General features: G+C 30.9%; 1 long non-coding RNA gene across 1 annotated transcript; it reads right to left on the bottom strand.

Annotated features, from left to right (window-relative positions):
• Positions 1-743: 743 nt before the first annotated feature.
• On the bottom strand, positions 744-2,162 carry LOC146531399 (uncharacterized). Its single transcript, XR_014878794.1, has 2 exons — positions 1,986-2,162; positions 744-1,702 (listed from the first exon to the last, which is right to left on the bottom strand). It is a non-coding gene; the product is annotated as an uncharacterized LOC146531399 (long non-coding RNA).
• Positions 2,163-6,103: the final 3,941 nt, after the last annotated feature.

The raw sequence follows: 6,103 nt of genomic DNA, 5'->3' as shown, positions 1-6,103 counted from the left end.
TATAATAAGTAAGTAAATAAGATAACTGATTGATATGCACTTATAAAACGTTATCTAATAATAACAATATTTCTTTATAATATAAAATAAATTATGTTATTTCGCCTAATATACATCATCTAAGTGTAATATGTGAATGTATAACGAGTTCGTATACTGAATACATTTTTGTGAAAGTGAAAGCACTTGTATAAATATATTTAGGTTGTTTCAAACGTTCTTAACTTCAATTAAAGGCAAGTAATATATCAAAGTAATAATATTCCGAGCCAGTTCTTACTTCTTATATCTACCTGTTGCATGAATGCCCCATAGACGCTTGCAACAAGTGTTTGCGCCGCCACTCCCTTCAGACCACCTACGGCCTATATAAGGTACATGAAATGATTTTAGAAACATTTCAACTAACTAAATGTAAGTCATTAAAATGGTAATAAAATAGTTATGTAAACATTAAAATATTTCGATATTCTAGGTATTCTAATTTTATTTGATTTTCCAAGTCACTGCTGCCATCTAGTAGCGATTTTCTCGTTATGGTTTGTCTATGAAATTTGGAATTTCTTTTGTAAATGAACGAGCGCCATCTAGAAATAGTTAGCGAAAATATTATGTGAAAATGTTTGACTTGTACTACATCATAGTTTTGCTTAATCCCGTACTGCATAATGATTTGATAATTTTGATATTTCATATAAATAGTTTAAATAAACATAAATAATTTTAAATTCAAACATATGTTATATATATATAAGAATATATTTATCTATAAAAGTGAATTAAAGTAAAGTTTTATGAATAAATGTATAGGGTAATTTTGCGACCTATATTTTCAGTAGAAATCGTTACATACTGGAAGATACGAAAACATCAACTATTAAAACAAGATACAGAAATATCAACAATGAAAACTTTAATTTTTGTTTAGCTTTCACACACTTTTTCTTATATATTTACTTAACTTTTCAATTGATTCTGCTTGCGTTTAAGGTACTTTCAAGCATGTACATCCAAATATCTATATACAGATCTTAAAGATAATGTTAGAAGAACTGTGATTTTTTCCGATTTGGATTAATAATATTAAACTAACCCCTTTATTTTTTCACGTTATCATCAAAATAAATCTGACTATTAAGGCTGTTATCAAGAATGTTTAAATGATATGAATTTTTTGGTATCTACTGCATGCGCACAGTGCACACTACACTGTTATCTCAATCTTGACATGTCTTCCAAGTTTCATGCACTTATCTATTTATTTAAATAAAATCATATATAATATATCAATAATTCGTGAAATCAGTGAAATACTTATCTAGCGTGCAAATGTATTTTATCAGCAGACTACTTCGTCATTTTCAATATTTGCTTATCATCACAATCATCTCGTTTCCTTTGAAATTATATATATATATATATCAACATTAAATATTATAAGATAAGAAAGATAGTATATTGCTATTAAATCACGTTTTAAAATAATAATATATCTATTTAATGTATGTACCTATTTGTAAAATAATATAATTGACCAAAATATATTTATAATTTTATGCACTTTGCACTATTTAGGCAAATTATTTTCACTGGTGGATTGTATGAATGCGTTGTACATTAAAACTTGGGGTAGAGGAGGCACCAGGCTGGATCTGGCACTTTGTGATGACTGGAGCAGCTCGTTGTTATTTTCTTTGTCGGTCTGCAAATTGCAAAATTATTGTTGTTTTAAAGTTTATTTGTATTACAAAATTACTTACATATCTTCGTCAAAAAATATGCGATAAACTTTTTAAATTTAATTCTTAATATTAGATACGTTGTCGATAAGATATGGGGGGGGGGGACGGTTCTACCAGCGGGAAAATGTATATAATTATTTTCTTTCGCGTAGGGATTGAATACGCAACTTTCGCTTTTACAGTCGTATTATAATAAATCAGTATTATTATTTATTATTTATTACTAAATCTCCTACAACTAACCTTTCGATCATAGTAAGATGTGAAGGCAATCGCTCCTACTATAAATATAAGATTGAAACATAACAGAGTACAGGCAATTACGAAAAATACTGTATTGAATACCATTTTATGAACAAGAAATATATACTACACTAAACGTACTTCACAAGAGTTAGCACGATACTACGTCTTACTTTGGGTATCGAATAATCTATACTTATAATAAAATCGTAACGGATCGGTGTCTGTACATTGAAGATTAAATATTTTCATTTCATTTAATAAAGTAATAGAATAAACAGAAATCAGTTAAAAAACTGTTTCGTCTGTTTGTATGAGCGTTTGTTGACGATAATTTCAGAAACAGATTAATCGATTTAATTGTAAAATTATTTTCACTATTGCTTTTTGGCAAGCATCTCTTTACATTTAAATGTTAATGTGTTTTCAACATTTCATTCCACTTTGAAAAGGAAAATACTGTTTTAGAAATTTTAACACAGCGGGATTTAAGCCTACACCTCTTGGAAAATGTTAAAATGCTCTGAATACTTACTAAGCCGCACACAAGCTGCGTCGTATATTATCTAAAATTACCTATATTATTATGAGAAAAGGAAAGTAATGCGGATTAGTAAATCAATAATTATCTAATTCAAACGGGCAAAGCCGCGAGCGGGTCGCTAGTATTCTGATAAGCATATACTTATTATCGTTGCAATTTTAAGGTGTTATCAACTAATTATACGGCATTATTCGTAATTAAACACCTATCCTATATAAGAATTTTTTCTTCAAATATGCCAATAATAGAACTTTGCTAATGTTCTTTAATGTACCTATACCACTTCATTCACTTGTTTGAATATCTTACTATTACAGTGAAGTGGTATATATGAGAAGTACGTCCAGTAGAGATGGAAGATACGACATGGACGCGGAAATGCATATTCCTGCCGCTGCTATGTTTATAGGCACTCACGTTGTTATACGGCAATGGAACATGGGTGCTACAGAAGAAGAAGAAGAAGGTCAAGGCCATAGGAACTACGTAATTAGACGACGCAGCCCCATCGAGTTTGAGCTCGTTTGATTCATCTTAACGAGTACTTTGATACTATATGGTAGCCAAGGTGTGATGATGGAACTGGAAAGCAGCCCCATCGAGTTTTAGCTCGTTTAATTCGTCTTGCTAACTAGTGAACATCTTAAAATAAAATTAAAGAAAAAATATTTTCAAAAACAAGGTTTTATTATTTGTAATAAAATTAACTAAAATGATAAAAATAAATTAGCTTTTCACCTTAATTATTAAATCTCTCCGTTTTATCACAATTTTATAAATAACTAGCCGACCTGGGCAGCTTCGTCCGCTTCAACTAAAAGAATATTATAAGAGTTAATATTAGGAGTCTTAAATCTGTCTAAATTTTACGTTTCTACCATAAGCGATTACGGCTGTGCGTGCGTCTTACCTCAGTCAGTGAGGACAAGTCCTTTTATATATATAGAAGATGTAGATAAAAGCGTGTTACATTTTGATAATACATTCAGCGCCTTTTCCTCTCGCTATCAAAATGTAACACACTTTTACTATCTATAAAATTGGTAGGTACTGAACTAAAAAACGGGACAATTTATTAATTAAGGCGTAAAGTTAATTTATGTTTTAACTTTTTAGTTAATGTTATTAACAAATAATAAAAACTTGTTTATAAAAACGGTTTTTTTTTAATTTTATTGTCCTTAAAAGGTACATTCAAACGAGTAAAGCCACGCAGATGGCGCTTATTATCCTATCCTATATCTTATAAAACAAAGTCGCTTTTCGTGTCTGTCTGTTGTTTCTAACTCTTCTTCTTCTAAACCACCCAACGGATTTTGATGCGGTTTTCACCATTAGGTCGAGTATTTTTCGTAGAAGGTTTATATAGAGTTTATTATTTGTACATTCTTATGTAAATTAACATAAATACGATAAATATGTATAAAGTCCTACCCGTTGAGACACTATCGCGCATGCGCTGCTTTAATGGTAAGTACTACATGAAAAAAATATACTGGAGTATTGTTTTTCTTAATAAGATCTACAAAAAAGTCCGCGATGGCATATTCGTATCTTTTAAGAATAACGTGTAGTGATCATATTTCTGTCTAAAAATAATAATTTCAATATATTTTTTATTGTGAGTCATATTTTTCCATAATGGTATTAATCCTTATCCTTTAAAATACTTTATTAATTTTCTACGTTAAAGGAAGATAAAATTTGCTTTTTACACTACTTTGAAATTGCAAATAGTTTTAGAGAAAATGCATTTAATTGTTGACACATCCCGCCGTTGACACATCAGCTGTATGTTACTCAAGTTCACTTATCCTTTACTCTCAGTATATTAGTTACGTTGGCCATTTAATGTAGATCAAAACTGTCTTTTACTGTTTTTCATTTTAATAAGTACTTTAGAAGTTGTTACAATATCAAAAAATCCTTGCTGCGAAACGGCTCGCCACTCGCCATGCATCCGCCGCGCCCGCCTGCCTTACACGCATCGGTGGTTCAGTGGTAGAACGCTCGCCTGCCACGCTGGCGGCCCGGGTTCGATTCCCGGCCGATGCATTCTATTTAATTTTCCTCACAGGCAGCCACGTAGTGCTTGCTTTTCATCAGGGACAGAATACCCTTAATTTTCACATTATCTTAAGTGCTTTGCAAACATACATTATATGAATAATCCAGTAGTAAAAGCGGGCGAAGCCGCAAGAGGGTCGCTAGTTAGTTATATAATTTAAGTATCATTACACGATATCTTATATATTAATTAAAATTCTGAGATAAAAAGTTTTGTACTAATTTCAGAATCGTAGGTCAAAGGCAAGTACAATTTAAGAAGTAGAAGAACCTAAGTATACAAATGTTTATGTTCATTCACAATTTCACACATTCAAATCACGTATGTACTATGTATTATACTCATCTGCATTAATTTCTTTGTGAATTTCTACTTCTTGCCAAATTTCATAATTCTAGACCCACGGGAAGTACCCAATAGTTTTTAATTTAGCAGAGAATTTTATGCAAATTGTAGCAAAATATATGCTTAAATGCTCGTATCTTTTTATTGCAATAACTTAGAAGTTTGATTTGTCTATGCTTCAAAGGACCGTAGAACTAAATATTTAATATTAATCTCAGTCTCATACCAATACCAATTTCGAGATCACGTGTAGGTACACGTGATCTCGAAATTGGTCTTGACAGACGGACAACGATGTGATTTTATAAGGGTTCCGTTTTTACTTTTGTTGTACGGAAATTACGGAATCCTAAAAATGTGTTCACATTTAAGTTAGAATCTGTTCATATTCAAAAACCTTTTCTTATCACGCGAGCATCATGTCATAATTATAATTGGCTTTTAAAATTATGATATCATTGGATTTTTAATAAATAATAATCTACCTAATATTTATTATGACGTAACTAGATAATTTTTTATGTACCCTTCAAAATTTCCTCAATATCTAAAGTATATATTAGTACGTATGTTTGTATAAATCTGGTACCTAGGCATTTGTTTGGACTCTTCGCAGTTATTCAGATATCGTTCCATAAAATATATAGGTACATAATATAATAGTGGTAATTACCAACAAATTCAAAAGTTCCTTTTACTCTAGAATGCATGGAATGTATCAAGGAGAAAGCGAATATCTAATGTATAGGTATACGGTCCCTCGAAGCACAGAAGAAATGAAGCAGAAGCTTGACGTAGAAACGTCAAATCAATAAAAAAATGCGAGTGCCTATGCATTTTGTAAAACATTAATTGGGGCCAGTCGTGAAGCAGAGACACGAAGTGTGACTCTAAAATCAAATGGTAATGGTCGAACCCACAGGTTCGATTCCCACTCGAGAAAATTAAATATTTATTTTTTGTTATATATTCATTTCTTCGTTCTGGTGTCGAGGTAAACCTATCTAACCTATAGAGTATCCTACTGAACAACCAACATTCGCTCCTACAAAATATTTAAGAACCGTGCCGGCCGTATAAGTTGTAATTAACATAATATATTCTAATTACGATAATGTTAAATACAAATTAATTTCAAATCTATCTGAAAACGATGATATT

The sequence above is a fragment of the Heliconius melpomene genome, chromosome 15, assembly GCF_056956725.1.
Source record: "Heliconius melpomene rosina isolate 202511_hmr_F chromosome 15, ASM5695672v1, whole genome shotgun sequence".
Taxonomy (NCBI): domain Eukaryota; kingdom Metazoa; phylum Arthropoda; class Insecta; order Lepidoptera; family Nymphalidae; genus Heliconius; species Heliconius melpomene.
Note: the sequence above shows the minus strand (reverse complement) of the source record. Positions and strands in the feature narration are given on the sequence as shown.